This window comes from Urocitellus parryii, chromosome 3 (genome assembly GCF_045843805.1).
Source record: "Urocitellus parryii isolate mUroPar1 chromosome 3, mUroPar1.hap1, whole genome shotgun sequence".
Taxonomy (NCBI): domain Eukaryota; kingdom Metazoa; phylum Chordata; class Mammalia; order Rodentia; family Sciuridae; genus Urocitellus; species Urocitellus parryii.
Genome location: NC_135533.1, coordinates 149547935 through 149562142, shown reverse-complemented (window position 1 = coordinate 149562142; position 14208 = coordinate 149547935). Strand labels below are relative to the sequence as shown.

Below are 14208 nucleotides of genomic sequence, written 5' to 3'. Positions count from 1 at the left end.
AAACAAGATATTTGTGTGCCTATTTCTGAGATGAGAGGATGGAGGCTCCAACAATAAGTGAATGATCCAGTCAGGGTCACAGTGAATTGTGGGGTGACCTATCCCCAGGCTCTTTCCACATATCCTCATCCCTGTGACTCATTGTCATTTAATCATTAGTTCACCCACACATTCATTTAACAAGCCCTGAGTGACCCTCCAGTGACTCTGAGATGTGGGGGCTGTGATTGCCATTTCACAGATGAACTCAGAGACATACACAGTCCATCCAGGTTCCACATAGCCCAAAGGCAGTGGATCCAGACCTAATCCCACCCATCTGCTCCCATCTCTGTGCCCAACTCAGACCTATATTTTCCCTAGGGAGTAACAGCCCCACCACACAGGGCAGGTCTATGCTGGGCAAGCCCCTCAATGTACAAGGAAGAATGTCAGCATCCAGTAGCTGATGGCCATGGGCTGAGACAAAGTTCACAGAGTCAGAAGAGGGAGGGAGACTGGCTTCCTCTACAGCAAAAGTCATAGCCCAGAATGGCATGAGTGGTTGTTGGGAAGCCCTAGGGAGCAGACTCTGGGGCTGTAGAAGAGGGACAATGAAGTGGCTGCTCTGGCCTGGGAGATGGGAAGCAAATGGCTGTTTGGGGTCCCTGGGGAAGGGAGAAGCAGAGCCAGCAGCTCCTGCTGAATTGAGCTGGGTGACACTCTCATCTGCTCCAACCCCCCTGTGAGATCTGCAAAGGCACCAGGAGAATATCCTCCTCCAGGTCTGGACAGGAGACACCCATATCCTTCATCCCACAGTACTCATGGCCCCCAGCATGTACTTCCCAACACACAGGTCCAAAACAAAGTTTTCAAGCCAACTAGAAATTTGAACTTCTAGAAGTATGGATGACATAGGCACTGTCCACTGTAGTGCCCACTGACATTTAATGACACAGCATAATGTTAGTGGACTTGGCCCTTTCTTCCTGACACATCAGCTTCTTCACCAGGGTCTCTGTCATTCCTGGGACAGTTTTCCTGTCTCACACCTCATTTCCAGAGCATTTCCCTGCTGCTGTCTGAATCCTTGAGATCTCACAGAAACCCCAGACTTCATCCCCCATTCAGGATGGGTTTCCATGGCTCTGAAGAAGCCACATGTCTTGGCCTTGAATCAATGCTCCCCCTTGAGGCTCCTCAATGAGATATGCATGAGGAACAGTTCCAAATCAACCTGGATCCTCAGACACATGAGATTGGATGATTTTTCCTGAATACCTGCCTAGTTACTTCGAATCTGAAACCTAATCTGTTAGGGCAATAGTTCCACAGAACCACTCTAGACCAGAGCAGCTCTATGAAGAAGGGCTCTAGGCCTAGATCCTGGGTTTCCTCAGACCCTCCTAATTTGTGCCTGTTGTACTCACATAATTATTACTAGTGTCTTCTCCACTCCCAGAAAAGTCCCAATGTAGATAATGAATTTTTATCACTCTATCTCAAATAACTGTCAAATGACTCAATGATGATCATGATGGGAAGGAAGAATGAGATAAGGTCAAGGATGGTGATCATGACTGAATGATTTCCCTCAACTCATAAGATCAGCTGTCCTTATCTCTAGGCTGGATCTTTCCATTCCACAATGTTCTTTCTTCCTTTTCTGAGGGCCAGGCCTGATGCTGAAGGCTAATAAAGCCCCCATGTCAATGACCTTGTAGATGAAAAAGATGGCATAAAAGATATCATTCTGGGTTCAGGGGGAGCCCCTGGGAGTTCCCTGAGACAGTTCTGCTTCTCTCCTGTTGGGGTGCATGTCTCACTCCTGCCTCTGGCCTTGGACTCCACACATTCTGGGGACTGGTGGCAGGTTCCATCTTAGGAGTCTGGGCTGTAGTGGCTCCTTCCAGAGCACCTCCATATGGGCATGACTCTCCCACTACTCAGGTCCCAGAAGCTGTGGTTCCCCCTAGGGACTGTCCCAGGTCTCAGGGAGAAAAAAAGAGACTGTGCCTACACATAGCATCCCAGCTATACCAATGCCCAGCCTCAGATCCCCTCCCCCACCAGGTCCTGCACCTGCAGCAGATGTCTCACCACAGACCATATCCTCACATGGTGGCCACACTCAGAAATTCAGAAATTTGGGTTTGGCTGGATCCTGGAAATCCTCAGGGGGCTGGGCAGGGGACCTCCCCAGCTGTTGCAGCTGCAGCTCTAGAGGCCCTCGCACTCCCTGCTCCAGACTGACATACACTGAGAGCTGAATTCTGGCAGTGACAGAGGAGTTTTGGTCTAGCTGGCCCTTGTTTCAGTGTTCATGGGGCCTGGATTTTCTCTCTTGGGTGAAACATGTAGGTATGCCCTTGTAGTTTCTCCTCTGTCAGAAGGACTTGCCCTAGCTTCCTGCTGCTTCCTTTACTCACAGGCCTCAGAGACTCCCTGTGAGTACAGGGTACTCATCCTTCCCAGGCCCAAGTGTCCTCAGCTTCCTGCTCCATGCCATCCCCAATGGTTCTTCTCATGTCATGTCATTGTCCCACTGTAGAGTGAGGAATTGGGGATTCTGAGGCAGAGGATGACAGTATTGTTCTGGGAACATAAGAATGGTTCTGACCCTCTGAATTCTCAGTTTGGGGCTAGCTCTGTGTATTCAAGCACCATTAGAGAGGCCTCCAAGATCTTAAGAACCGTGCCTCTGCTGGTAATATTTGGGGAGGAGAGTGTCCCCTACCCCAGCTCTCCCTAGGAATTGGGAGACTCTTCTCCCCTAGTAGAATATGGTAACACACACTCACTGACCTGACATGGATATTCTAGTTCCTTCTATTGATGACTTCATGTAGGAAGGGAGAGGGAGTTTTTCTTGCCTAAGACACCCAGCAACTTTGTATAAAGTCTGTGTCCTGGGACTTGACCAGTACCAGCCAAGACCTGGGAGGGCCAGACATTTTAAAACACCTGGGATGAAGCCACACTGAAAGTGGATGTTGGTTTTTTTTTTGGGGGGGGGATTTTAATTCCTTAACTTCAATCTCTCCATCCAAGTGCTTAGAGTGCAACCTGACATGGACAGTCCAATATGGGGCAGCAGAGACCAGTGATATGGAGCTGAGAGCCAGAAAGTGATGAAGCTCTTCTTCATGGGGGAAGCTGGACATCAGGTGGAAGGCTGCAGGGGTGGTTACAGGAGGAGGGATATATGTATATGCTACTCATTCTGCATTCCTGCAGTGTTAGCTTTCTATCATTCTAACAAACACCAGAAATAATCAACTTATGTGGATGAAAGATCTCTTCCACCCGTCAGGTGTGGACATTTTGGTCCATGATCAGTTGACTCCATCACTTTGTTCCTGAAGTAAGGAAGTCGACCACGTTGGGCAGCACATGGTAGAGAGGATCTGCCCACCTCATGGTGGTAAGGAAAAGAGGAAAAGAGAGGGGAACAGGGACTCCATAATCCCCTTGAAGGGCACACCATCTATGACTGGAGACCTTCCACAAGCCCCAGATCTTGAAGGTTTCACCATCTCAACACTGCCATACGACCAGACTGCAAATCAGTGACCTTTCTGCCTGCACTCACTGCTCAACTTCCAGCTCAAGAACTTGAGATGGCTTTTAAAAAACTTGTTAAAAAAAGTTAGAAACTGTGCATTGTTAACAAAACAGAATGTTACAGTGTTTTGTTTCTTTTTGTTACAATAATACTTCATGAGAATGTTTATGTTTTTTTCTCTTTTTTGCCATAGGACTGTAGAGAAAAGGCCCAGAAAGAAATAAAAAAAATCAAAGACATTTCAAATCAGAATTAAGGTGGTCTGAAACATAATGTTCAAAGGAAGATGCATTCAAAGGCAAACACTAACCACAATTTTGTTCAAAAAGCTCAATGTTAAATGAGTCCTATGTAAAAACTCACTTAGAAATTATATCCCTGCATGGACTTCAAAAGCTGATCTTACAATTTTTTTTAAATAGATAACTAAAGAATGTTTTGTTCAGCAGAGCTAGACATTAGGCTGGCTTTTTCATCATTCTAACAATTTCCATCTTTTCTCCAGTCACATTTCAGCTAACTACTACATGGGACCATGTGATGATGCTTTGGACCCCAAGCACATTTTGTTTTGTTTGGGATCCAGATTGGGGTCATGGCTGACAGGAGGGCATTGGACATGCACTACACCTGCTTTCTGGCTTCTGAACATCTTCTAACCTGCTTGAGAACACTGTTGAAGATGTCCACATCCTTCAGCCCTAGTATGGATGGAAATTGCCACCCACTTGGACAAGATGTCCCTTATAAGTACAAGTCATGCCAAACCCATGGTTTCTCCAGAAGCCAGTTTTTGAGTAAAAGGAAAAATGGTTGTCCCTGGTAACTTTCCCGCCATGAATAATCTTTTAATCACACTGTCTAAAGATGAGTGGGGAATGTGTTTATTGGCCCCAAACTCCATTGGCTCCACACTGTTGCACGAATTCCATGGTAAACACCAGGTCAACTTCACAGAAGAAGGGAAAATATTTGTTATGAAATGGCAAGAGCCCACTCTGAGGGCCAGAACAATTTAAAATTCAACAGATACAGGCAAAATCTTCATAACACCTTTAGGATACTTACTGCTATGATCTCATCAGTTCCACTAGTTTGGCCTTATCAGGCTTGGAGTTAGAATTAAAAACTGGTACAACCAATTTGGCATGATGATTTGGGGTGGGACATGTCTTCCCCAAGTTTCCCAGAAACCTCACAAACATGTCAGAACGTCCAGACAATGGCATCGGTATATGACATTTTCATCTTTGGGCTCTTTGCTTTTGTTCATGGATCCAGGGAACTGGAAAGGAACAAGCTTCTTCAGGGAATTGGAGAGGAAGTATAGGTATCCAGACTTCTGGTTGATTCTGCTGGCCAGCTCCTGAGTCTCCAGTTCTTCATGCTCCACAAACTGGATCTTGCTGAAAATCTGCTGTAGGTATGCATGCCTACTCATAGGAACTGTCATCTTCTTGCCTTTATACTTCCTGCATAGAAGCAGAAGGTTCAGAATGTACTCTGCCCCATACATGGGATTCACCACAGGATGATAGCCACAATGTATCTCCTTTAAGTCCATGATGCATTCCCGGGTCTTGATGGTGGCCTTGATCATTTCCACTACCTACATGAAGATGTCGTCCAAGGCTTCCATCTAGGCTGAGTCCATTCTCCTTGGAAGGGAGGGATGCAGGTTGGCTAATGGTCCACAGCCAAGTGCAAATTCTTCCCATTCAGAAATTCCCATTGCAGAATTTCCTCTTGAGGGCAGACCTGAAACCTCATGAAGGAAGCAGGATTCCCAGATGTTGGTCTTCTTTATGCATCTCTGTGTCTCTGTATTTGTTCATTAGGCTGATTTCTCAGTGGAGCTGTATTGTGTGATGACGCTGCTCTGCAATTTGGCAACTGAGAATGTAGCCGTGCAGTTTGTACTTGTAGCTTGGGTTTTTGTTCAGGTAGTATGTGATAGCTTGGTGAATCTTACTGTTCTGGAGATCTCAGATGTACCCCTTTTGTTTTTTTTCTCATTAAAAAAAAGCTGATGCATCTCAAAAGACCCATGACACTTCTGTAGAGCTGAGTCCTATCTGCCTGAGAAACAGGGCTCACTGATATTCAAGCTCCTCAGGAATCTCTTCAGATGATCTCCTTTGATGTAAAGATCATCATCTGCTTCTAGATCACAGTCCAAGCAGTGCTCATGCATATACTTGAGCATCATAAATGTCTTGTGGGATGAGTAAGTACCATCCATGCCTCATAGTGGCACTACTGGAATTGCTACAGATGTGTCTGAACACTCACTAGAGAAAAACACCACTATTCCATGAATTGTTTTGGATCCTGTTCTGAAGACGGCCACAGAAGGAGTCTGAAGTATTTCTGGGTGGTCATGACTACGACACACAGAAGTTTCCTGTCATGTGAGGCCACCAACTGGTCCAAGCCTAGTGGCCACAGCTGAGCCCCAGACATCTTCTTGTGCCCTGCAGGCCTGGGATCCTTTTGCTGTGCCCACAGTCATCCAGTCTGGTGCAGCGCCACAGAAACACTGGTTTCATCCCTGAAGCATGGGGCATGACAAACCTGTGAGGCCAGCACAAAGCCCAGCAGGAGTCAGATCTGAGGCAATAAGCAGAGCTAGGCTCGCCAACTTGCCTGGAGTCATGCCCATGCCATTCTGACTGCGGGGCTGCTTCCACCACCTCTGTTTAGGAGCCCGCCCACCACAGCTCCCAGTGGCAGACAACAGCTTTCCCTTGTGCCAGAAGGCCTGGTCCCAGATGCTCAGTGGGTGCCTAAGGCCAGCTATGCCCATAACAGCCCCGGAACTGACAGCAGGCCTGGTGCTGAAGCTTCATTATACACACCTGTCTGCACCTCAGTGACCTGCTCCTTTAAGAGGGGAACATGTCCTGCACATGCAATCTGCATATCCCGAGCAAGGCCACCATGACTATTCTTGCTTTGGCACAGAAGTGAATGAGCAGTGCAAAGGCAATAGCAATGGCATCTGCTCAGAGACTTTGTCCTGCCCTGATGGTGCCCCAGCAGGCTCCGCCCCTGTTCTCCTTGTGGCCTAGACTGCTGCTGCTGCTACACATCCTCAGACCTGGCTCACCATTGCCCTTTGATATATTTTGAGTTAATTTTTGTGCATTGTGAGAAATAAGGGTCTAGTTTTATTCTTCTACATATTCTACCATGCTTTTTCTGTGATAGAGTCAGAAGCTCATGGAGACCTGTGAAGCCATGGGCCAAAAATTAATGCTCCCTTCTAACTTGTTCCTGTTAGGTATAATGGTCACAGTGAAAAAGAGCTGACAACCACCAATGGGACAGTTACAGAGCACATTTGTGGTTCTGGTAGTCCTGCCCAGCATGCAATACTGAGGGGAGTCCTAAGACGTAAAAAGGGTAAGAGATGGGAACTTGAGAACCTGAAGAATTAATATCTCTGCTAAAGGTACTTACATAGCTGATCATAAATACTAACAATGATATAGTTTGGTACTTTAGTTTCTAACATATTACCATGTGAATTAAAGACAGGAGAAATTAAGTTCACAGTTTGAATCAATAATGGAAATGAACACAAGAATGCCAGTATGCACATCATACTTGTGACCACAGCATCATAAACAAGAAGGAATAGATGAGGGTAGGAGGAGAGGGAACATGGTAATAGAACTCAGGTAGCATCATTGCAAACTATGTTGATAACGATGTAAAGCATATAGAAACCACTGTAAAATTAAATTTCAAATAGAGATAAAAGGATATGAAAGGTAACAAAAGTGGTATGATGGGAAAAATAAACCAATCACAATGGAAGCTGCTAGTGGACCAGTGAGAAATCTTAAAAAAAAGGATAAAACACATGTAGAAAACAGCACATTGACAGAAGTGTATCATTATCTGTGATGACATTAAATGGAACACATGATTCTTGGTTTCTCAATACATCCACACAAAGTTTCACACAATTTCTCTACACTATTGTATGTGGGGAGATAGGCTTGGGTTTGATGGATTCTCTTCTAACAGAAACAAAGCATTTGGTATGTGAACTTGACTTGCCATGACTTCCTATGCACTGTCAATGCCATCAATCTGAGACACAGGACAGGGTACATTTTGGCACAACTGGCACAGAGTGAGGCTGGACATACTGAAAATAGGCTCTCCGGTGACAGAATATTTGGGGTCCTCAGGAGCGGGGCTGCTACTCTGTGAATCCTCAACCAGCAAGTGTCAGTGGAGGGGCATTCAGAGGAATCCAGAAGAGAAGCTGGGGTTGCACAGAGTTGAGGATCACTCCTGAACTGGGGGTGAAAAGGAGGAGTCCAACTATAGTCCCTGAATGCACATCAGGAGAATTTAAACTGTGTCTGGGGTTGCAGTGACATTACAGTGATATTCTGAGGGTCTGAGTAACACAGGGTCACCCCCAGGACACTGGAAATAGCCAAGGCACAAAGAGGACCTCACCTGGGAAATGCACTGAAGGAGGCTGATTGTATGTGTAAGCATGGCAGACCAGCTGGTTGAATTTCATAAGGGAGAACACACTAAGCTCAGATGCTGTAGGAGGGAGCACAGTGTGAGAAGATGGGGCTCCTCGGGTCTATTTCCTTCTCCCAGCATGACTGCATGTGCCTCCTGCTAATCTCAGGGAACTATTTACCACTGTCCAGAAGTCAATGCTGGGAAGGCTTCTCTATCCTAGGGTCTTCCAAAGATGCCTGCACAGTCTTCTCTGGCATTTCCTCCCACCTCCAGCCATACATACCTTTCCTCAGGAAGAATTTCCTATGTGGTCTTGCATGAGGGAAGGGGGCACTTGGTCACTTCTCCCTACATGGACAGGCTCCCTGAGGAGAATCTCAGATTGACACTGACTTTCACCTGCCTCAGTTTATAGCCCTGAACCTGGAATTCACCTTAGTTCAGAGGCAGGATCCTCTCTGCTTGAGGAATACTTGACAACTCATTTTTAAAGAACAGCCATGGAAACTGTGACACTGATGAACTTCACAGAAAATAAGGGACCTAAATTTGTTTTGTCTGTCAGGACTGGATTGTGGTGCTTTTTAACATGTCACATAAAGCATGGAAGATTAAAAAATAAGAATAAACGTGGCCACTTATGGTACACTGCAGAATGAGATGTGTCAAACACAATGTTTGAGACTAAAATTGGTGGTCAATCCACAAGAGTAGGCAGTTGATTAAGTAAAAAATGTATAACATGTGAAATGCATAAAAGCATGTCAACAAGAACAGAAATATGAAATGAAATGCCAAAGATGAAACCAAAGTCCATGTAGGAGATACTGAGAGGACTATGAGGAATGTGAGAGTCCATGGTGACCTTATGCTGAGTCACTTGTCATCAGTGGTCTCTCAGCAGGGAGTTGCCTCACCCTTGAACAGGAACAAGAAAGGGCAGCAGCCCATCTGAAGTAGACCCAGATGAAAAGCAAACAAACAAATAAACAAACAACAACAACAACAAAAACAGCGCAGAAGAATTGGAAAAGTGGCAAAGGGGTCAACACCTGGAAAGTGACTCTATCCGGCGGTCAGGGAAGTCAAGGTGATATTTTGCCCAAAGCAGCTTGAAGCAAGTTGAATGCTGAACCTCCAACTCCTCAGTCTCTTCTTTTGTCCCCACAGCTGATTTGAGGGGCTTCCTATTAGTAGTATGCCCAGAGGATTCATAACTTCCATGTTGACCAAACACACACTTACCCCAAAAATCTAGAGATGAACGAGAGTGGTCTCAGGGAGCCCGGCTGTACTGTGCATTTGAGGAAAGAAACCAATGAAGAAAGTTGTCCAGCAAAGGCACCTCAGGGACTCTTATGGTTTGGATATAGGGTGTGCCACAAATACCATGGGGGAGGCAATGCAAGAATCTTGAGAGGAAAAAATGAAAAGGTTGTGCAGTGTAAACTAACCAAGGTTAAATCCAATGATATAGGTGTTAACTATATGCAGGTAGACTGGCTGAATGAGGTTGTTTTGGGATGAGACTTTGGGGTCTCTATTTTGTTTCTGGTTTCCCTGGGAGACAGAGGTCTCTCTGCTTCGTGATTGTCATGATTCAAGATGTTTTTCTTGTCTATGTCATTCGGCCATGATGTTCTGCCTCAGTTTAGAAACAGCAATTGAAATGGCCATATATGACCTGACAAATCTCAGAGCCTGAGTCAAGAAACAAAATTCCTCCTCTCATTTTTTCTTGTCAGATTTTGATCACAGCAACAACCTACCTGACTAGTCATGAACCAGGAAGGCCATTCTATATTCAGAAAGCTGCTCTAGGCTGCCAAATTCCATGGTAAATATCCTGATGCCCCATCTAGTACCCCTCATTCCTTGCGTTTTGTAAATTGAGCCAGATGTCCTAGTTATTCTGGGTTATGAAAGAGTTGAAGCGTCAGAACCATGCTGGAGGTGAATCCAAGGACATGTGAACAACCGGACCACTCCTCTCTATCTAGTGGCCTAACAGACACCCATTTGCAGGCATGAGTCACATGATTGAAGGGATTCACTTCTAGCTTCCATGGCTTGTACAACAGAAATCATTCCTCCTACTACCAGAAATATACATGTGATCAATTTTGAGAAATACATTGAAGCTACCACATTTTTAACTAAACATGGCACCATATTCCACGTGTGTCAAGCAGAAACTCATTGCCACTTCCATGATCACTCAGTCTCCACCTATACATAATTATGATATCCAGGCTTCATGAAATAAGATGACCCATCAAACTGCCACCCCCAAAATGTGCATCTTTTCCAAGCAAGAGAATACAATACACTTTTTGACCTCAAGTATGTTCCTTGTCCTCCACCTATGATATCCTGTAAATTAAATATTGAAATAAAATGTTAACTTTTTTTCCCTTTTGAACCAGGGATTGAACTCAGGGTCACTAGACCACTGAGTCACATCTCCAAGCCTATCTTGTGTTTTATTTACAGACAGGGTCTCACTGAATAGTTTAGTGCCTTGCTTTTCTTGAGGCTTCTTTCATAACATGATCCTGTTTCAGTCTCCCAAGCAGCTGGGATTACAGGCATGTGACACCGGGCTTGCATAGTTACATAATTTTAACACACCTATGTTAGTTGACACTAGAATCAGACAGAGGAAGAAAAACATATTCAAATACATTCTCATTAAAATAAATATTTTCCATAGAATCTAATTCCTGTGATTATCATTGGTAATTTCTCACTTGTCTATTCTAATTCCCATGACCACCAAAAAAAAAAATGCTTTGGCTAGTGTTGATCTTTGGCTAGTAGTGCCAGGTGGTAGGCACAAATCATCACTCCATACAACATAGGTGTACCAGTAGCCCTGCTGAGTTGGATTGTCTTGGTATTCTGACCTTAACTGCAGTCCAAGGAAGGACTAGAGAACATGCTTCTTTCCATGCATTGCCTCCTTATTTTGAGTCAGCAATGGCAAAATAATTCCCCTGATTATCAGGACCAATCATGACCTCATAGCCACAACTTGGTCTAATGATTCCTTGTCATGAGTAGCAAAATAGAGGCTTAAACCCAGGTTACAGCAGTCATTCTTGTGTCCTGTGTTTGGAACTAAGTCCTCTTCACTAGTTCAATAATAGGGTTCAATTACTGAAATGGGAAGCAAACATTGTGCTACTGAGTCACTAGTGTGTGGAGTCATTCCCAGTGCCAGGCCCTCATTCTAGCTTCAGGAATACTGCTTATTCCACAAACATCATGTATTGGATATGGGTGTAACCACTCACCAAGATTCATCTTGACTCCTCAAAAGCCAGTCAACCTTTTTGTCAGACCTGGTGTTTTAGGACATTGGGGAAATGTAAGAGTAGTAATGGCAGGAATATGGCTTGATTGCTCCCCTTTATTGGCTGTGACATAAGCATTGTGCTCAGAAGCCCCATGTTGAATACCACAATGGTGGTTAAGGTGTTCACTAAGTCCATGGATAACAGTTTTGGCAGAAGCACTGCAGGCAAGGAAAACAAGCTCCCTCTAGGGTAAATGCATGTTTCACTGAGAACTAATGTCAGTCTGCCATGATGTAAGGTCTAGTGTCATATCAATCTGCTCTGAGATACCTGGCTGCTTCCCATAGGAAATAATCTCATGTTAGAACTCAGGGTTGGATTAGGCTGTTGCCACCTGGTTATAGGCAGGTCACCTCTGTGAGTGGAAATATGTTGTCATGACCACATGAATACTCTGGATTCATGAAAGCATGGGCATTGTGTTCATGACCTGCTTGGGAAAACATGTCTAGGGAAGGAAGCCACCTGAGACACACCAATTGAATTAATTCAAGAACCACCTCATCGTGTTGATTATGACCTGGCACCAAAATACCTTTAGACTTTGCAAACAAGAGTTTATTTTCTTTATGGTAAAACTGTGATGGTGAAAACGGTCACTTAAAAGAAACACTGAATTTCTGTGAACATAAATGTGAAAATAGAAGAAGCTTGTAACATTGAACAGTGAAAGACTGCTTTTTTATACCCCTAAATTAGATTCTTTATATAACTTCTGTCTCTATATATGAATACACAACCAGTGTAACTCTGCATCATGTCTAACCACAAGAATGGTAAATTATATTCCATATATATCCAAAACCACTCTACTGTCATGTATATCTAAAAAGAATAAAAATTTTAAACAATTATACTATATAGATTTAGAAGTGTTGTGTTACTATACTACTTAAATTATGAAACAAACATCCATTTTCTTCAATGTTAAATTTATTCTAATAAACACAAATCACATTTACATATCTGGTTGTAAATATCAAAGGGTAAATATTATTTCTGTTAAAAACTCAGTGGTTAGAAAATTACCACTCATACTTCGGTTATTTCATTAAGTAAATCTACCTTAAAAAATGTAAATGAGAAAACAGAAAACAGATCAAACATTTCTGAGAAAAATTTACTGTCTAAATTGACATGTAAAATAAATATATAAAACTTATTTCAAAGAAATGACATGAGAAAAAGAATATGAATTATATCATAAATAAGTGTTCATCCAATCTTTGTTAGAATGATACTTCTTTATATCAAAGGAGTCATTTGGTATTTGTTTTTTAAAGATTGAGTAGCTTCACTTAGCATAATCTGCTCTAATGCCATCCATTTCCCTCCAAATTCTATGATTTTGTCATTTTTTAATGCAGAGTAATACTCCATAGTATATAAATGCCACATTTTTTTTATCCGTTCATCTATTGAAGGGCATCTAGGCTGGTTCCACAGTCTTGCTATCGTGAATTGAGCTGCTATGGACATCGATGTAGCAGTGTCCCTGTAGCATGCTCTTGTTAGGGCTTTAGGGAATAGACCGAGAAGGGGAATAGCTGGGTCAAATGGTGGTTCCATAAGGGGAGTAAACAAGGACAGGGTAGGGACGAAGAGCTTGAGAAGAAGATTTACATTAAACAGGGATGAGAGGTGGGAGGGAAAGGGAGTGAGAAGGGAAATTGCATGGAAATGGAAGGCGATCCTCAGGGTTATACAAAATGTCATATAAGAGGAAAGGAGGGGTAAGACAAGATAATACAAATGGAAGAAATGATTTACAGTAGAAGGGGTAGAGAGAGAAAAGGGGGGGAGGGGAGGGGAGGGGAGGGGGGATAGTAGAGAATAGGACAGACGGCAGAATACTTCAGACACTAGAAAGGCAATATGTCAATCAATGGAAGGGAAACGGATGTGATACAGCAATTTGTATATGGGGTAAAAGCAGGAGTTCATAATCCAAGTGAATCAACCGTGTAATATGATGTATTAAGAACTATGTAATGTTATGAATGACCAATAAAAAAAAATAAATAAAATTATTTTTCTCAAAATTCAAAAAAAAAAAAGAATGATACTTCTTTGCTCTAGTGGGTTATATAACATTATTAAACTAATTATGCATGCCTCTTTAATTTAAAGTGGTTAAGAGACTTTGCATAATCTGCTTTCATGGTATTATTATTAGACATTTTTGAACCAGAGTCCTCAGGTAGCAGTAGTGTCGCACTCACTTTTTACCCAAAGCCTCACCTCCTCCCATAGGACAAACATATGGGACTCCTGGGACAGTGTCTGGTACTGGGAAGTTGGAAACATGGGGACTTTACCATGTGCCCATGCAGGGTACTGGGAGGGAGACCTGCTCTTGCTCCTTCCCAGATGCAAATTATCCATGATGCTAAGTCTCGTTGACCTTCTCACTGGCAAATCACACAGTTCTGGCTTCATATTATAGTGATGACAGATGTTGTTTTGTGCCTATCAGCAACAGGCTTTGCACCATGAGCTGTTCTTCAAAAGATGTGTAACTCTCTAGAGCAGGTGACATGACAGTTCCCAAACTCCCATGATCTACATTGGGATTCTCCTAGGGGCCTTTCCCTAAATAGCAGATTTTGTCTCCTATCACAAGTCCTCTCTCTCTCTCTCTCTCTCTCTCTCTCTCTCTCTCTCTATATATATATATATATATATATATATATATATATATATATATATATATGCCGCAGTCTGGCTGGGCACAATTCAGGAGCCACTTGTCAAAAGAAACTAACTTTATTTTTAGAACTACAAACGCCAAGCAAAACAGCTCCT

General features: G+C 43.4%; 1 pseudogene; it reads right to left on the bottom strand.

The window, feature by feature from the left end:
* Positions 1-4070: 4070 nt before the first annotated feature.
* LOC144253771 (chondroitin sulfate synthase 1 pseudogene) lies at positions 4071-13710 on the bottom strand (annotated as a pseudogene).
* Positions 13711-14208: the final 498 nt, after the last annotated feature.